At 40.2% G+C, this 18,370-nt stretch overlaps 1 protein-coding gene across 2 annotated transcripts in view; it reads right to left on the bottom strand.

Annotated features, from left to right (window-relative positions):
- The window catches only part of Rnf180 (ring finger protein 180), a 153,200-nt gene that overhangs the window by 1,311 nt on the left and 133,519 nt on the right, over window positions 1-18,370 (bottom strand). The gene's annotated exons all lie outside the window — the stretch shown is intronic.

Below are 18,370 nucleotides of genomic sequence, written 5' to 3'. Positions count from 1 at the left end.
GTGACCTTGGAACACCACTGATCTTTTCATCTTTCCCTTGACAGTGTTATTCAGTGCAGTTAATTCAGCAAACTTCTACAAGAATATGTTCCTATATTTCTTGTTTTAGCCATGAATGAGATGGATAGACACAATCATATTCCTACAAAGAAAATTGGCTTTATTTTAATGTTCTTTAAAACATGGGCCTACTTAGGGAATTGGCTGGTGGAGTAAAGCAAATCTGAGAAGCATAATCCCTTGTTAGATTTCTGAGAAATACTGTATCTCATGAAATTCTGGGTATATTTACTAGCTAAGTATCTGAAGCCTGAGCATAACTTGATCAGCAGAAATGTGCTTTTGTTGGTTGGCCAGTGTGATGGCTAACTTTGGTTGGCATCTTGACACATCTGGGAAGAGGGAACGTCAATTGAGAAATCGCCTAGATAAACTGGTCATCACTGTGAAGTATTTTTGTAATTGACAATTGATGTAGAAAGATCAAATCCTGATGTGGGATTCCCATCTGTATGCTGCGATTATGCTTTATTACCAGTGGTGGTAAACATACCTTTGCTACACTGAAAGGCCCAGAGAGGTGGAGCCAGCATCTAGGGCTGCTGCAACCATGCTGCTTACCTATTTAAAATGCCCATAGTCAGAAAAGGATTTTAGATTCACAATAGGACAGATCCAGACATAAAAGACCTCTACATGAGAGACAGTGGGTTTAAAAATGTATGTAGGCTTGGGAGAGAGAGAAAAAAGAATATAGACAGTTAGAAAAAGAACTAAAGTCTCTAAAGAGACATAAAAGTAATATAAAAGAGTACAGAAGTCATAGATTTAAGGAGTAAAGAAAAATAAGCCACATAAAGATGGAATATACACAGAAAGTCTGAATTATGCATATTATTGTGTTTTCTTTGAATTTTTTGACTGCAGAGAGACATCTGATTCTGGGGGCTGTTAAGCTAAACCAAGATAAAGGTATCTTGACTTTAAAATTTGAGTCTAGGGACATGTTACTTTGGAAAAGAGGTTCTGTTTTTATTTCTACAGAGGACTGGAACGTGTGAGTTCCTTCCAGGCTAATGTGGTTTGATGGAAAAAAGATTCCCCAAAAGGTCTCTATGAACCCTAAAAATATTTTGCCCAACAAATAGCAAGAAATAGTTTGGAGAAAACAATGCCCAAATTCCCCAAATGATTGTTTATAAGCTTGTTTCATTTAAAGGGAATTGATTATAAGTGATTAATCATCACAGTCAATTTCTAAAAAAAATAAGGGAGATATGATATAAACATGAATACTTCTCACTGGTATGGACTTTGGTCTATTAACACAAATTTGAGGTTGAATTGCTAAACTGTATATATGTATTTCTGCTCTTGTTTAAAGTACTGTGTTTGTGGAGCTCATTCAAAAATGTATAATTAAGAAGTGCAGATTAATAGATAATTATCTATAACAGTCAAACTTTTAGTCATGTTAGTTAGGTGTTCTAGATATAGAAATATATTTTAGTTAGCTAAATCATTTTCAATACTTCAAAGACCTATGGAATATGGCATTTAAAATGTTTTAAGAACTTAGACTTTTCTTCACGATGAGACATGTCTGCTTCTGGCAGACAACTATTTCAGAAAAGTTGATGGGCATTAAAGAAACTCATGGAATTTGCCTTCAATGTGACAAGGCCAGTCATTTGTGCAGCAAACTGCTCTTGCCTGGACTGCTTTATGGTATGCTGTATGAACTGGACATACATGACCCACAGAAAAGTGACTGCTGAACTTTCCAAAAGATGGGATGGTCCGTCAGTGTTCCTGCTTCACATAAGAAACTGCCAGACATTCTGAAGGATGCAGAAGAAAGTGACTGACAAACTGCCAAGAAAGGATAAACAGCCTTTCAAATTTCCTGCTTCATGGAAAAGTCTACTGGGCACTATGGGCCTGTCACCTGAAGATGGATGATCCCCCAATGTTACAAAAGAACTCTGGGTGATTGTTCAGGCAGCAAGTTGTCTTTGTCAATTCTAGAGTTTTAGAAGTTGTTTACAATGCATTTCCTGTTTTCTTATGTAATAGTATATCCTTCTGGTGTCTTTGAAGAGTTGAACACAGATAGATATAGTTTTCCTTAGTTATGATATGATGAATTAGATATAAAACATTAGATTCACAAAGATAGCATAGATGGTATTTTCCTTAATTTGCAAAATGTAAATGAACTAAATATTGTAACTACAATTCTTGCTTGACAACTGGTTTGTATATGTAATTTTACTATGTTAAAGTGAAAACTTTCCTTTTTATTTAGATAGAAAAGGGGAGAAGATGTGGGGTTCCCCTCTGTATGCTGTAAATATGCTTTATTACCATTGCTTAATGAATAAAGATGTTTCAGCCAATGTCTTAACAGGGCAAGACCAGGCAAGAAATCCAAATATATATAGGAAAATCCAAATATATATATTTGGAGAAGGTGGAGTCAAGGAGACACCATGTAGTTGATGAAGGAGAAAGACGCCAGAAAATCTTACTGATAGGCCACAGCCTCGTGGCGATACACAGATTAATAGAAATAGGTCAATTCAAGATGTAAGAGCTAGCTAGAAATACACCTAAGTCATTGGCCAAACAGTGTTGTAATTAATATAGTTTCTATGTGATTATTTGGTCAGAGAAACTGGGAAACAGTCTCCTTTTACACAACCCATTGTGGATGGGGTCACTTCTGTGCAGGTGTCTCTAAGCTGTGTAAGAAGGGTGGCTGAGCAAGCCTCGGGAGAAAGATAGTAAGTAGCATCCGTCCGTGGTCTCTGCTTCAGTTCCAGCCTTCAGGTTTCTGATCTGTGTCCCTATCTTGTCTTCCCTCAGTGATGCACTGTAACGGTAAGCCACACAAGCCTTCTTCCCCAGGTCGCTTTTACAGTGTTTGCCACAGCAACAGAGAACAAAACTCAAACAGACAATATGTAATATCTAGGCTTTATAAAAAAAATTAAAAATCTACAGTCTCACTATCAACTTTATTTTTGGTTATTTTTTGCTGATTATTGTGAGAGGGCAGGAAGATATACTATTTATTTGAACAGAAAACATTTTCTGGCACTTGCTAGTAGTGACTGGTGATAAGGGTCAGATGAGGCCCCAGCCTGGAGCAAACTCTGCTTCATCATCTGTAGCAACTGAGAGATGTGAAGTGGGCTGCTCCAGATTTGGCTGCTAATTCAGACAGCAAGGGTGAGTTCACCTGGCTCCTGGCATGGCTATTTAAATCCGGCCTCTTCAATCAGGAACGGTCCTAGCTTGCTGTTCGTGCTGTTATATATTTATTTGTATTATGTAGGCTGAAAACACAAAGGACGATTAAAGGGAAAAATAGGGTATGTTTTAGAATAAAATGCAGAGTGACGTCTCAGGTAGGGTTTGGATAATTTCTAACTGTCTTTATCCAATCTCCTATTATTTCATTTGATATTTTAATTATTAACTTTTGTAAATTAGAAGGAGCTAAGTTAAGATAATCTGTCAGGTTTTTGTTTGTATCATTAGTATTTAAGTAGGGTTTTTTTTTTTTAAATAGGACTCTGCTTAAGTCCCTTTGTTTAGTTTATATAATATGACTTAGCATGATATGACATGATTAGCTGATATGATATGATTAACTGGACATTTGTCACCTTTAGTATACAGCAACTTGTGGAAAAGGGACAAAGCAATGAAGTCAGCCTTTTTGGGTTGTCAAACTTCTAGTTTTTCCTTACCTAATGTAATTAAAAAAAAAGTGGTATGCAAGAGAAAGACACCCTGCGGCACAACTCATGTGGAGGGGTTTTTATTAGGGAAAAGAAAGGGAATAGAAAAAGGGGGAGGGGAGGAAGGGAGAGGGGAGACCAGCCCTGGGGTCAGAAACTGCAGAAGACAGAGGAAGGGGGAGAAGAGAGAGGGAGAGGGAGAGGGAGGGGGAGGGGCTGAGGGAGAGAGGAGGAGAGGGGGAGAGAGAGAGAGAGGTGTGGGAGGTGGGCAGGGCCCTTTTAAAAGGGGAAGTAGTGAATGTGTACAGGAGGTGCTATTAGTGCTATTAGTGGCTACAGCTGAGGACCTAGCCTGTCAGAACCCTAAGGGCAGGCCAGTACAGGCCTGAATACTAACACCTCACATCACAAACCATGTGTAGGTACTGGTGTAGGGCCTCATTAAATATTACTAACATATTTGTTTTTCTCTCCCAGCACCTGCCAGCTGCTGAGAGAAGGAGAATCAACATTCTTTAAGTGTGGCGATTTAGTAGTTCCGTCATGCTCCAGGAGGAGGCCCCATCCCCAGAATTATTTGAGCAAACGAATTAGACTTGATAGGTCTCAAAAGAAACCCAAGCCAAGTAGCTGAGCGATTAGGGATGTGGGGGTGGCTATCTGCGGAGCTGCGGTGACTACATTCAAACTACATCTTATAAAACTCTCAGAATTTTTAAAACTTTTTTAAAAAAATTGTTCTTTATGTCTTTTATTACATCACACGTCCCGATCTAATCCATCTTCCAGCCCCTTGCACTTGCCCTCTGTCCCTGCAACCCCGCCCCTCAAAATAAAACAAAGTAAAATTTAAGATAAAAAAGAGGAAAAAAAACAGGAAGGGACCATCTCGTCAGGGAAGCTGCGATGTGTCACAGTGAGTCACGCAGTAAACTCCTTTATCCATACAAATCTACATTCAGGTGTTCATCGCAAAGCATCATGGGTTTGGTTCAAGACTCCGGCCTCTGTTACACTATTGATACTAGGCCCTCATTGGGACTCTTCCTGGACATCCCACTGCCACCCTGTGTCACGAAGATCCTGTAGCCCTGGGCCTGGGTAGTTGCGGGGTTGGTCAGCCCACCAGCTCTCCCCTGTCTTTACCACCAGGGTTCTCCAGCACTGCTCTGGCTAGTTCACCCTTTGCGGTGATGGGCAAGGGGTAGGGTCAGGGTTGGCTTTCCCACACCTACCCCTTCAGGGCCAGCTCTACTGTGTTGCACAGTCGCAGTATAGGGGCCACTCTCCCGAGTGCTACAGCTGATGAGGGCAGGGCATGCTGTCACGTGACAGAGAATAGGGATAGCTCTCCACCTGCCTCGGGGAATGATGGGTGGGTGTGGGGAGCAATCTCTCCCGTGCCCATGCCCTCATATGGCAGATGAGGGACGGGCCAGGTCGTCCATGCTCACATTCTCGGGGTGGGCTCACCTGTGCTCTTCTCAACAGGGTCAGCTCTGCTGTGCCGCCCAGACAAAGCGCAGGGCTTCCTTTCCCCAGCGTTGAGCCTGGTAATGGGGTCAGTTCCCTTGCCAGCAGGAGGTGGTAGAGGAAGAGGGGAAGGCATCTTTCCCTCACCCCTACCACCACACTACAGACAGGAGAGGCAGTAGCCCCTCTCATGCCCTCAGGGTTGGCTTACCCACTTCCCTGCCTACTGGGTCAACTCTAGTGTGCATCTCGTGTGAGGCACAGGGCCTGTTCTCCTGAGTGCTGCAGCTGATGAGGGGTCAGGTAGGTCCCCCACCTGCTGCAGGTGTCAAGGGATGTGGGGGAGGGCATCTTTCTGTCACCCATGCTACCCCATGAGAGACAAGAGAGGCACTCCCATCCTCACACCCCCAGCGCCAGCTCGCCCATGCCCCTGTAAATAGAATCACTCCTGGTGTGCTGCCCAGGGGAGGTGTAGGGCTCTCTCTCCTGAGTGCTTCAGCCAGTGAGGGGCAGGCCCAGTTCTCCCTAGTGTTGCAGCCGGGGGGGGGGGGCTAACTCTATATACAGTCTTATCCTCTCAGCCTTTGGTGGTATTAAGAACATCAGACATCAACACAGACCATGGCTGCATCAGAACCGCAAACCAAGTGTGGGCCCCCGGCCGCAACGCTGGTCCAGACATCATGATGTCACCGAGTGGCAGTCAAGCCGCCCACCTCAGCCCACTCCTCACAACTTTCACTTCTTCAGAGATGCCTCCATCCACAGGAAATGAACCATTCTGTCTCTCTCTCTCTCCCATTACATACATTTTCTCCCCCCTCCCCACTATAACTGTGCTCAATCTGCCCATATTTTCTCCTTGAAGCCCAGGGTCAGCCTGCACATGGGTCTCTGCCCTGCTCAGTCTGTCATGGCACTGAGCAGGAACATGCTTCATCATAAAATATTATTTTTTAAATGCATTTTTCTTTTATTTAGGTAAGCACAGAGGTGTTATCTCTCTCCATTCAGATGAGCTGGACTACTGTGCACTCAGCCTGGGGGCCTTCGCTGTGTGAAAGCATCAGATATGAGGATGCCAATCTCAGCAGCTTTCTGCTTTCAAGACTGACGTCACTACAGTTGTAGAGTAAGAGGAAGTGGGGGACATTTTTCTCCCACATAAATATTATTGAAATGCATCAAGAGAAATAATCTCAAAGCAGTTTACACACCTTTCAACAGCTTCTTCACCCACGCGGGCCAGAGATGAGGTAACACTGCTATTAGAAATTACTGTTAGCATTTAAAACATGATTTTCCCTGGTCCAGAAGAATGATGTATAGGCTGGCATTATTCACATTCCAAGCAGATGAGCCAAAAATAAAGCACATGGGCATAGTATTAATATGTATTGCACTAGGGATGCTCACGTAAGAAAACAAAAGAGTCGATGCAGAACAAGGAATAATGCGTTGTGAGGAGTGCTCCGTGTGCTGGACGTCCAGAGAGCCACAATTTACTCTTGTGCAGTTAAAACGTATTCTACCTTATTCGTGTCACCACAGAGTTGTGTACCTATATCCTGTATCGGTGAACGACAACAAAGAGAGGCAGTGAGGGAGACACAATTCATGACACCATATTGAATGAAACCCGATCTCATGTGTGAAGTAGATAATGATTATTGGCTGGATAATTGCATTTTCTCTGAATGTTTTTTAGGCAAGAGGGGAGCAAGTAGGAATTCACAGCGAGCTCTGGGATTTCTAATGACGTCAACTGCATGAAATACCGGCAGTTTCTAAATCAAAGTTGGCCTAAAAGCCACTTCACAGATAGATATTTGGTAGGAATAAGTGAACTATGATATTGTATTAGAAAACACCAGAATGCAAACTTCAGTGTTTAATGTAGGCTCCACTGGAAAATGATGGCCATACACATGCAAACTCCGTGTCTAGCACGAAGATGAGATGAACCAACACATACAAGACATCAGGCTGGCCCACAGAGAACATCCAGTAAAAGTTAGAGTCACACGATTTTATTAGAGGAGAAACCTTTATTGCCGTTCATATGTCAATTTTTCTGAATTAATCAGCAAGCTCACTATTCTTAGCTAAAATGGCTTTTATTTTCCTTTGGAGTCACTGATTTTTTTGAAGTCAGTTGCTGACCTTAAATAGATTGTCAGAACATCACATGGTAAAACTAATTTATTCCATCTTATGGAGAATATAACTATAATTTAGCAAAGATCTAAAGATGTTTTGACATGGTGCCTGCCATAAAGAAATTCAGTCTAGAACACTGTCAATTTCTTAAAAATTATCATCCTCATAGGAGATAGGTTTGATTTATTTAATTTAATCAGTAACTTAATTTATATTTAACTTAACCTTAGTTTTTTGTAGCAAGATGAGTTAAACGGTACGGCTAAAGACTTCATCTGATAGGCTTTGGCCTCTGAGGGACACTAAACCACTGTTAATAGCTAAGAGTCTATCCACTCTCGAGGAGCCATGCTTTGCCCCATAGAACAGCATCACCTGGGGGTCCCTGCATCTGAAAGCACAATGGAGACAGCACTCGAACTTTAATACCTGCAGCTCTGTAGTTCTGGAAATAGACCTGGAGGGAGAAGATTCTGAGCCTGGAGTTCACGTTTACAAACCACACAAACTACTGTGAGACACAAGGATGGGGTTACTTGGTTCTGATGCACGGTTTAAACTAGGATCCAATAGGTTTAGTGTACTTCAACCATGCTGTATTAAATGTAAACACAGTAAGGACATGCACTCTACGTATTATGGAGGTCTTTAGCTTTCTATTCTAGCAGGGGAGGGTGAGAAATGGTATTATGAAAATTGTACTCTTCAAGGAACCTTAAAATCTGTGTTTTACACCAATATTAGGCATACTCTATCAACTCAATCACTTCTCTGTGCCTATTAGGATGTCTATATAATATAGCCCCCAACTTCGTCTGCTAATCAGATGGACTCAACTGGATTTCTTGAGTTTTCTAATGTGGGACAATTTTTAAAGCACTTAAAGTTGGTGTATACTGTACATAGGTTTCATTGTGGCATCTTCATACACTCTCTTATCACTCTTCCTACTTCACACTCCACTCTATGCTCTGAGTCCCCTTTCTCCCGCCAACAGCCCTCGCTGTTTTCAGGTTACACATATTCTCTTACCTTCTTTTTCACTTCTCTCAGTTAAGGCTTCTTTTTCACGTTTATAGTCTTTTTGCATGGATACATGTGTGAGAGCATGTTTGCATGTATGTGGGAACATGTTGAGATGGGCATGTGAGTGACAGTGAAAGACCGAGGTCCCTGCTGAGGACATTCACTGAAGGCACTCCTCTTCACCGAGTCCAGGTCTCTCCTGAGCAGAGCAGGCTGCTGAAGGAAGACGGCTGTTCTGCATGCATCTGAGATCCCATCTCCTCCTCCCAAGCCCTGTGTATATAGTTGGGTGCTGGGAATCAGAACTCTGATGCATCCACTCATGTGGAAGGGCTTTATCCACTAAGGCATCTCCCATGCCTTAAAACCTCCCCTTGTGGTCCCCTTTTATTTTTCGTTACAAAGATTGCCCATCTATAAAAATCAAAACACAGGCTAATCGTATGAAAGAAAACATGGTATTCTGTCTTTCTGCGCCTGGCTTATTTTATTTATCATAATAATCTCTAGCTCCTAATTTTGAATAACTTTTAAAAAACTGCCAAGGCAATATATTTTCCTGTGAATTTTTTTAAAAATCACATCTTTATATACAGTATAAATGCCATCTGAATGTACATGAATGTACCAACTTTTGTTTACGGGCTCACACTGTTACTATTTCATGTGGCATTTTCTTCACGTGAAAGAGGGGATGCACCTGCTGATACTGCTCTACTGTTTTGGGCCTGATTAGTGTATCGTGCCATTATCGCCTTCATAAAATGTGTTTCCTGGTAGGTGAGATTTCTCCTCCATTTTTGTGTGTGTCAACATATTTTGAAAGCAGAGATATTGTCTGCATTCTAGACTATCTCATCAATGATATTTGTATAGTAAACAGTGTGGAAGACAAAGTGTTCCCACTGGAGCAGAGAGCTGCTTTGCACAGCCTTGGAACATATACACTTGGTGCTTGTTATACAAGATAGTTTTATAAGCTCAGTGTTGTCCCATGTATCTCATTTCATGACATGTATAGACAATATCTGTTCCTCTATGAGATATAGGCAAGAGACTCAGGCAGCTATTACAAAGGTTGCCATTCTGGCTAACACTGTCGCCAGTCCAGAAGTCTTGTGTATGTCACATAAATCCATGAAACAGGCTAAATATCTTGTTAAGTTGCAAATGGGTTAAATCTCCAGGCTTAACAGTTCTGGACACTGGAAAAGCTGTAATATTTAGTTTCAGGAACAGTATGCATAAAATTAGAATCCTTAAACTTTAATAAATCTATTCCATAAAATTACTTGAAGCTGTAGTCTTCCCAGATGCACCCCCCACAAATAATGTTTCAATTTATTCTTTGAGAATTTCACACAATATATTTTGATGGCATTCTTTTTCTTCCCCCAGTCTTCCTAGGTCCTTCCCCACCACACTACTCAGTCAACTAATGTTATTGCTCTCTCTCAAAACTGCAATGATATGGAGCCTGATCTGTGCTGACCAACCACTCCTGAGAACAGGGCCTGCCCTGCAGTGCGGGTGATGTACCCAGGGTCACTGCACTGAAGGCAACTGATGTTCCTTTTACTAGTGGCTGTCAATTGCAGATAGCTTCCTGTGTTGGTCTGGGACATCACGCTTACTTCTCTTCTTCTGTCTGAGACTCTGAAAAATTTTAACATCAATTGACTTAATATTCACGTTTTCTAGTCTCAAGTCGTATTAGTTATAACGGTATTCTACATATACAATTCAAATGAACTGAACTAAAATTCTCACAGCTGGGCTGTATTTTGGATCCTTCACAGGTATACTGGTCTTGTTCTGAGTTTGTGGTTTATTTGTACTTCACTGCAAGTGGGAGCCAGGCACCACTATGACACTCGACTTCCACAATTACTGCACATGTGTGCTTCTAGGTGGACGTTTTCATCAGCGTAAGATGCGGGGGGGGGTCTTTTCTTGCACCCCGCAAACAGTCAGTAATGTGCCAGGTGGAAGCAGCTCTATAGGGTCCCAATGATCAGTCCGGTGTGGAGCCAGTAGGCTTTCAGTCAGGAGAAGGGCATTTTGGGAGTTAATATGAATTCTAATGAAAAACAATGACCTAACCTATAAAATTATTCAAGGGACAGGTGAATAAAAATGGAAGTCAAATCTGATTGCTTTTACTTTATGAGACAAACAACCTCTTAATGAAATTAATTGCAGTGAAATCAAGGAGCAAGAAAGATGCTTAAAAATGTTCCCAAGTTGCTACTAGGTTGAGAAAGAGTATTAAAACTATTAGAGTTCCAGAAGCCAAAGTGACTGCTTCTTCTAAAACTTTTTGTAAAAAGAGTTTACCTCTGAACGATGACTCTCATATCTTATATAACAAGGTTGTGACCTTTCCTCCTAGAAAATATGGTTCAATTTCATCTTTCCCATGAAGGATTGTAGAAAGCTCCACAACTGAAATATCCCTTTGAGGCATTTCTGCAGGCTCAGCAGCCTGCAGTATGTTCTCAGTGACTCTCGATACAATGTATTTGCTGTGTGAATGGGGGGGCGGGTGGTGCCAACGAGCACAGATCTCATAGAAAAGGAGAGCAGTTAACATAGCACTGGAGCATGGCCCAGAACACGTCTTTCAAATGTATTTTCAACAGAGATGGAATCTTTCCATGAATAAACTGAAAAGACATTTTGTAGTTCTCACGAACAAACACTCTCCGCAGAGCTCTGATCCGAGACTAGCATTCAGGAGAAATGCCCTCCTTTTCACATGGAACAGGCCACGCACGAGGATAAAGCACTGGGGTTCACTGTTTTGCATTCTCCATATTATGTAAGGCTTTTCATGTGTGGAAAGTTGACTGATAGAAGTGGGTCTGAGTGGAGGTGGAGTGTGATATTTATAGTCACAAACAGGTATAGACTTGCCTGGCTAATATATTTGAAAAGTTAGTGCAAATGGGTTTGAAATGCCATCTCATTTTCAGCATCTTTAGGCTCCCAGAGTTAAAGGTATTAACCCTGCAAAAGTTGGCATTTTATACTGAAGAAGCTAAATGTGATTTCTTTCCACTCTAGAACAGCTAAAATATGTTTGACACTATCACTTACCAGGTTGAATTATTCATTAAAATGTTTTGGGTCTATAACCAAGTAGGAAGTACTATCCTAAAATTAAAAAAAGAATTCACACTTGCCATTAACCATTTTTAACAGAAGAATTCAGTCAATGATATTAAATAGATGCACAGGGTTGTGTAAGCATCGCCACAGTATTACACCTTCACATAGCCCTCAAACAAAAACACAGTCAGTAAGCAGTAGCTCCAGTTCCCCCTTTCCCAGTGTGGTAATCTCTAAGCTACTTTCTGAGGCTATGAATTTGTCTATTTTAGGTATTTCAGTGGGATCATAAGATATCTGTGCCTTGATTGTCTTGGTGTGCCCATACTGTGGTGTGTGTTGTCACGGATTTTATTTCTTTTTTATCTGTTCTATGGATATGGTGCCACATTTTGTTTATCTATTAAAGTGCAGGCAGATACTTGGTTTGTTCCTACCATGTGGCTATTGGGGATAATGGAATAATGAACACTGACACACAGCTATCTTGGTTTGGTTCTCATTTCAGTTCTTTTAGTTACCAGTAGAACTCTAGAGTCATGGTAATTCTATATATAGCCTTTTGAGGATCCTCCAAAGTTTTCATGGCGGGTTGCATCATTTTATATTTTGCTAACAAGTTATAAGAATTTTAATTCTTCCTTGCCAGGGTTTGCTATTTTCTGTTATTATTGACGTTACCATCCTAGTGTGCCCAAATCATCTTGTAATGTTAAATTTTGTAATAATAAATTATGTTGAGTAGCTAAATATACATCTTAGCCACTTGCAAAGCTCTGTTTGGAGAAATGTCTATTCAAATCGTTGACCCATTTCAAAAGCTGACTTTCTTACCTTCTTGTTACTGAGTTCTAAGTTTCTTTGTAGGTTAGGATATTAACTGCTTGGGAGGTATGCAACATGTTCTCTCATATGGCCTATATTATTTTCTTGATAAACGTGCTTTTCACAGAATTTTAATTGTGACAAAGTTCAATTTACTTATTTTATTTTTTGCTGTGTGTGTGTTTTTTTTGGTATATATCTAAGGAATCTACTGATCTTAAAGACTTAGCCTTATGCTTTATTTGTAGAATTTTTTGATGCCTACATCTTGTACTTGAGCCATTGCTTCAGATAAAGCTAAATTTTATTATGCTGAATAATATATTTTTAACAGGCACAGTAACTGCTCACACTTACAGGTGGTAATTCAAACACAATGCATCGTTGACTTTTTAATGTGATGATGTAGGTGATCAGTGGCACTCTTGTGCCTTATTCACTGAAAAAGTTATTCTTCATTGAATGGACTTACTCAGCATCCAGTCAAAACTAACTGTCCATAGATATCTGGTGTGTTTTTGAATGCTCTAATTCATCGGTGAATTTATCTTTACTTATGACCATACTAGACTGTTTCAATTACTATTTCTCTACAGTAAGTTTGTAAATTGTTAGCATTATATTTATTTACTTGAAGTTTCTTATTTGGTGTGTGTGTGTGTGTGTGTGTGTGTGTGTGTGTGTGTGTGTGTTTGCACACACGAGCCCTAGCACTCCTGTGGCGGTCAGAGGATAACTTCTCTCCTCCCACCATCTGGGTCCAGGGAATTGAACTCTGAATGAGGTCATCAGGCTTGGCACCATGCACCTTTGCCCCTGAACCATCTCACCAGCTTAAGAGTTTTTACCTCTTAATTTATTCATGATTCAAATTAAAATTTGGTAAGAATTTGTGAATTTTTCTTTCAGTTCTAAAAAAGGAGCTGTTACTATTCTGATACACGTCACATTGGAACTGTAACTTGCTTTAGATAGTATTTATGTCTTACCACCGTTAAAAAGTTTAACTGATTTACATAAGTTTTTTCATTAATTTGTATTTTTTAATGTCTTTCAACCATCTTGTAATTTTCAGGCATTTTATTATTTTATTATAATAAGTGTTCAAGCCACTTTTTAAATAATCATCTTGGATTGCTCACACCTGGTAGTATAACAAACTAACCCCAAACTTGTAATCCTCCTGCCTCTCTGCTTGCTGAGTGCTAGGACTACAGGCCTCTGCTATAACATTCAGCTACACTGATTTTTCAGACAGTATTATATCTTGCTAAATTGGTTTATTAGCTTTTGCAGGCTTCCAATTCTTTGTGACTTTCTATATACATTTGTTACGCCATCTATAGATGGAGTAGATATATGTAGAGGGCTTTGTTTCTGATTGGAATCCACTGCTTTTTCATAGTGTTTTCCCACTGTGATCAAAGCAGACACTTTGGCGATTCAAAATCCTTTAAAAACCATTAAGAATCAATTGGTGGCAGGGCCATGGCCTTAATTTTTCACACTTTTGTATTATATCAGAAACTATTTTTCTTAGTTTTGGAGTAATATAATTCTTGTTTTACTAGGTCACACAGCATGATAATATGTTTATATTTCTACCCAAACTAGGTTTATATGAACTGTATAAAATTTGCCTCAATTAGGAAAGCCATAATTTATTTTATTTCAGACTCTGAAGTAAGCATGATAAATTCCAGAAGTATATTTTTCTATTAAAAAAGAAAGCAAGTGGAAATTATGAAAGCATTTATGAAAGTGTAGTGGTTCTCAACTTGTGAGCTGTGACCCCTTTAGGGTTGAAAGGCCATTTTATAGGGGTCACTTAAGACCACTGGAAATATCAGATATTTACTTTACAACTCATAGGAGTAGCAAAAATTACAGTTACGAAGTAGCTATAAAGTGGCAATAAAGATAATTTCATGGTTGGGGAGGGGTCACCACAACAAGAGGAAATGTTTAATACTGTAGTGTTAGGAAGGCTGTAGTGTTAGGAAGGTTGAGAACCGCTGGTTTAGTGAGACTAGTATTAACTAGGTGATTGCTTTTGAGGATTTGAATAAATATCCCCAACATTTTTCTATTGGTTTAACTTAATATTATTAAATGTACTGCTTATGTGGGCATCTCATGTAAAAATATACCAAACACTGCTCTTTGTGAAGATAATTATTATTATTCAAATCACTATGTTTATCGTGTGTGTGTGTGTGTGTTGTGTGTGTGTGTTTATGGGGGAAGATAACTATTTGTCAAATATTTACCCTTAGTGCAGACATACATGCACACACACACACACACATACACACACACACAGGATATTTAAATGTCCTTGTGACATTTAAAAATGAGCAATGTCAATTCATGTTCTACCCTATCTGTACCCTTTGCTGCTCCCAACGGTGAGGGTACAAATGTCTGGGACTACAGGATGTGTGTCTGTTTGGATGGATGTGTCAGCTCTGAGACCTTAGCAGAACTGGTGAGCAGTGACACATAAGCAGACCTCTGGGAGCACTGGAGCGGCCAGTTGTCTGGCAGTCTTTTCTCAACTAGATGAATAAATAAGCTGAATATAGCCAATCATAACTAAAACTTATTATTGGACAAATCCTTCTTATACATCATGGCTCATAGCATCATTAAAGCAGTGAGATCCATTTCAAATCAAAGCAATCGATGTAATTCTATATATATAAAATACTGAATGGTGGGTAACTCATCCCAAGCATTCCCATCTAGCACACAGCTTTATAATCTACATAGTTGGGAAATAAAGGAATATATTTTCTATCTTTTGATGTATGCAGTGATTTTCTGATTCTAGCTAAGTATTGTGAATTCCACAAGAACGGGAAATATTCAGAAAAGTCAGAGTGCTAATTCAATGACAGCTCGGTTTATGATGCCACATTCTCACTTGTGTGAGAGACTGCTTTTCTTTTCAGAGTTTGGGCAAAAGCACAAGTGTTTTGTTATGTCCTCTTCCAAAGGCTCATAGAGTTCTTGACAGAGGCAGTGCTCACTTGACAGCCATGTTATCAACTAAAGCTTGAAAGCCTCATTTAGAGCTACCAGGTTTTTGTGTGTATAATTTTCTTTGAGACTGAATTTACTTCTCTGCTTTCTTTTGATGTGTGCGAACTCCTAGGGCATATCATATAAAGACTGTGGACTAAAAGAACTAAAATAGCACACTAGCTATTCTATTTTTTTTTTTTTTTTTTTGGTTTTTCAAGACAGTGTTTCTCTGTGGTTTTGGAGCCTGTCCTGGAACTAGCTCTTGTAGACCAGGCTGGTCTCGAACTCACAGAGATCTGCCTGCCTCTGCCTCCCGAGTGCTGGGATTAAAGGCATGCACCACCACCGCCCCGCATAGCTATTCTAGAATGGATTAAAAAAATCAAGTAATTTCAATTCTTTTTGGAATATTTTGAGAAATTAGAGTCTTTTATTTAGATCAGAAAAATTAATAAAAGAAAATGGTCTTAATGGAATGTATCAATGATTTCTTTGGTCAGGATATAATATGTTTAAAGGTAGGATTGAAGATGAAATGGTACCTAAAGTAAATATTTTCATTCTAATTGGTCTTAATAATAACAACTGGAGTCAGATAGCAGGGTAAATGCTGAAAGATCAGAGAAGTAAGGCAGGCCAGTCACAATAGAGACCTTTTGCCTATACTGAGTCCTCAGACCAAAAGGGTCATCCTGTTCCTACGATTCTTCAGACTAAATGCAATGAGCTCCTGTCTCCTTCCACCTTACAGTCCTTTCTCAAACTCAGCCATATCCCTTCCCGTCTTCACTTTTCTAGCGCTGGGATTAAAGGCGTGCGACTCGCAAAAACTGAGATTAAAAGTGTGAGCCATTACCACCTTGCTCTGTTTCTCTTTTAGACTGAATCAAGCTCACAAAGCCCAGGATGGCCTTGAACTCATAAAGATCCACCTGCCTCTGCCTCCTGAGTGTAGGGATTAAAGTTGTGAGCCACCACTGCCTGGTCTCTATGGTTATCTAGTGGCTTAGCTCTGCACGCTGTTGTTCAGGCAAGCTTTATTTGTTAGCTCACAGACAAAGTATCACCACATAGCACTCATTAGTATCTTTCTGCATTAGGCACTGGCACTATAGAATCTATGCAAGTGGCTGTATTGCAGCAGGGCAAATCATGTTAGCTGCACCGTTAGCTGCAGCGCGGTCTGAAATGCGCAAACATCTCTAACCATGCGCATTTCTCGCATCTTCAAAGGAAAGAAGCTGAGGCTTCCCTTTCCTAAGACGCTTCTATCTTTTCCTATGGGCTCACTCTTACCCTTCTGTGATTACCTCCAGGGCTACTTGTTAACACGCCGTGCTCTTTATTATGGATTTGTACTGAAGACAGCATTTTGCACACCTTCCTCCCCATCATCTGGCTCCTATGTAGATCGTTCTAACCCTTCCTTCCTAGTTTTTTCTCAGCTTGACACAAGCTGGAGTCAAGCGAGAGGAGGAAACCATAACTAAGAAGATGACTTCGTAAGATGGCTGACAAGCAACCCTGGGGGGCCTTGTCTTGATTAATGATTGATAGGTAAGGGCTGGCAGAACCTGGATGGCAGAGGAAAACAGGCTGAGCAAGCTGTGCAAGCAGCGCAATAAACAGCGCCCTTCCATGGCCTCTCTATCAGTTCCTGTCTCCAAGCTCCTGCCCTGCTTGAGTTTTGCCCTGACTTCCCCTCCAGGGAAGTATAATAAACCATTTTGCCCTGGAAGTATAATAAACCATTTTCTCCCCAAGTGGCTTTAGATCGTGCTATTTAGCAACAGCAACAGAAGCCTAAGGAGGATGAGTTTCATCTCCAGAGGTTTTAAGCTAATTGGTCTGAGATATACCTAAGGCATTTAAAATCTACGTATGAAAGAATAGAAACATAATCAGTCATCTTTTCTTCAACACCGAAAACAATAAAACAACCTTTAGCTTGTCAGGTCCTTTATGTGAAAATAACTAAAAGTCTGTGTTTTAGTTGAACAAACCGGAATAGGTCGGTTGTTAAGCTGCTGTACAAGTTTGAGCTCCGTGTGGAGAACTGATAATGGTGCTGAAATCCCTATCACCTGGGAGGCAGAGACAAGCGTATACCTGGGGGCCTGCTGGCCAGTCAGCCTAGGCCAGTGGTAGCCCTGTCTCAAGAGGACGAGGAGGACGGCGCCTAGGAAGGACAGTTGAGGCTGGCCTCCATATGAATCTGTACAGACATGTGCTCATACATGGGAGCCTGTATGAACACAAACACAGAGAAAAATTTTGTTTTTCAAATAAAGATAGTTAAGTGTTCTGGGGTTTTCCAAGATGAGATTAAAAGTTCTCTTTCATATTAATAGTCTTATTGTGCAGCTGTTTTGTTTTGGGAAGCCCAATTCCTGACGTTCCAGCTTAATGATGATTTTGTATACTGGGAATTTAGGGGATTTTAATCTGTGCCATTAAGCTAAATGATCACTCCACTGATTGAAATGAGGCCAACATTTTACTTTTCCTAAGGAATAAATGATAGCAAACTGATTTCTTAGCTGATTATTTTATACCATTTGAAAAAAAATGCTAACTATACAAATATAATCATACCCTACCAAAAAAATTAGTAAAAATTCTCTTAGTATTTTATTGGTTCTCAAATATACTTATAGCACATACACACACATATTCAAATATATCAAAAATAATGGCTCATGAATAGAAGTTGGTTTTTGGCAATAATGTGAGTGGTATATCAAATGGAAAATTCACAGAGTCTGGATTATGTACATTGTGTTTTCTTTAAAATTTTTGACTGTGAAGGAGCTAAGTACAGAGAGACATTTCATTATATGGGCTGCTAGGCTGAACCTGCACATATGTTCTAAAGGTATCTTGACTTCAGAATTTGGGTCTAAGGATATGATGCTTTGGAAAAGTCCTTCTTTTGTTTTCACAGAGGATGTGACCCTGTGGATTGCATCTATTCCGATTTGGTATGATAGACCACG

This window comes from Alexandromys fortis, unplaced genomic scaffold, assembly GCF_014885135.2.
Source record: "Alexandromys fortis isolate MF-2015 unplaced genomic scaffold, M_Fortis_MF-2015_v1.1 scaffold_76, whole genome shotgun sequence".
Lineage (NCBI taxonomy): Eukaryota > Metazoa > Chordata > Mammalia > Rodentia > Cricetidae > Alexandromys > Alexandromys fortis.
The sequence above is the reverse complement of the archived record's forward strand: the minus strand, read 5'-3'. Positions and strand labels throughout refer to the sequence as shown.